Source organism: Sturnus vulgaris, chromosome 8, assembly GCF_052056855.1.
Source record: "Sturnus vulgaris isolate bStuVul1 chromosome 8, bStuVul1.hap1, whole genome shotgun sequence".
NCBI classification, from domain to species: domain Eukaryota; kingdom Metazoa; phylum Chordata; class Aves; order Passeriformes; family Sturnidae; genus Sturnus; species Sturnus vulgaris.
Window position 1 is genome coordinate 31,828,264 of NC_142250.1, and position 1,864 is coordinate 31,830,127.

The following is a 1,864-nucleotide window of genomic DNA, read 5'->3' on the forward strand; positions in this document are numbered from 1 at the left end:
TGCCACAGAGGCACCAGCAGAAGTTTGAGCACTTTTCTAAGAAACCTGCATCAGCAGTGAAATCACATCACACCAAAGATGGAAACCACTAAACGGATTAAAATGCACTGCAGGCAATGTAGCTACAGAAATAAATGAGCTGCGTAGTGATGATGTCATTATGTTCAGCAGGACACTGGGATCTGGGGCTACTGAGCTCCTCAGGAGACTTCCCTCCCATTCAGTGGGTTTTTCCAAAAGTGAAGCAAAGAACAGTTCACAAAGTTCAGTATTTGGTGACTTTGTAAGAAAGTAGCGTTATGTGACATTGTCAAGATCTGCCAATGCAGGCGGGGGTCGTGATGGTTCATTTGATGTCAGGGATGCAAAACACACAGCAGGGGACAAATCAGTTTACACACAGCAATGCATTTTTATTGAATGCTAACAACTCAGCTGGGATAGAGGGGAGAGATAAAGGAAACAAAGTACAGAGAGTAAAAGAAGGGGAATGGGGTACCATGACAGCACAGTCCAGTGAGCACAACACACCTGCAAACAGTCCCTTGGCAAGCATCCACCTGGGCCAGGCCAGAAAACTCCTGTCCAAAGCCAACCAGGGTGGGGGTCCTCGGGGTCTTCTTGTTGTGAGGCAAAAATGAATGAAATTTCGGACTGTCTCTTACAGATATGAAAGACAAGTTTTACGAAAGTGGAAACCTTTTTGTTAGAATGTGTTTCTTGGCCAGTTCAATGTGGTTAATCTCTTTTTAAATATAAATTGAGAAGAAATTGATAAGACTGAGTCAAACACTTGGAATGCCATGAAGCGAAGAGAAGAGAAGAGAAGAGAAGAGAAGAGAAGAGAAGAGAAGAGAAGAGAAGAGAAGAGAAAAGGAAAATTGAGAGAAGACCTCATTGTGGTCTTTAACAACCTCATGAGGGGAAGCTGAGGGGCAAATACTGATCTCTTCCCTCTCATCATCAGTCACAGGACTCAAGGAAAGGCATGAAGCTGAGTTAAGGGAGGTTTAGGTTGGATATCTGGAGGAAGTTTTTCTCCAGTGGTTGGGCACTCAGGCTCCCCAGGACAGTGGGCACAGCACCAAGACTGCCTGAGCTCAAGAAATGCTTGGACAATGCTCTCGGGCACATGGTGCGATTCTTGGGGTGTCCTGCACTGGGCTGGGAGCTGGACTCGATGATCCTGGTGGGTCCCTTCCGATATTCTATGATCCTATGAGATTCCTCATTTTAGGCAGTTGTTCCTCGTGGCTCGCCAAAGACTGCAGTGATGTGTTCTGATGTCTGAGCAGCGACTTTTCCCCGCCCTGCCCCTGTTTTGGCACATCTCGGTGGGCACACAGAGGTTGTCTGGGCACGCAGAGATTCTGGCACATCCCCGCTGGGCACACAGAGGTTCTGGCACATCCCCCCGGGCACACAGAGATTCGCTGGGCTCACAGAGGTTCAGGCACATCCCACAGCCCGACCCGCCCCGGCTGTCCCGGAGCCTCCCTGCCTGGGGTGGGGGGACAGAGAGAGAGGAGGGCAGAGAGGGCAGAGGAGGGGAGTCCCCTCAGCGCTCCCCAGGCTCACACGGGGACAGAGGTGCCGCCCCCTCTCCTCTCCTCTCCTTTCCTTTCCTCTCCTCCTCCTGCCGCTCCTCCTCTCCCCGCTCCTGCCGAGCCTGGCAGCGAGCGCTGGCCGGGAGCGCAGCGCCGAGCGGGGCTGCAGGAGCGCGGTCCCCGTGCGTGTCCCCGTGTGTGTCCCCGCGGTCCCCGTGCGTGTCCCCGCGGTCCCCGTGTGCGTCCCTGCCCGTTTGTGTCCCTGCCCGTGTCCCTCCCGTGTCCCCGCCGGTCCCTCCCGTGTCTCTCCCGTGTCT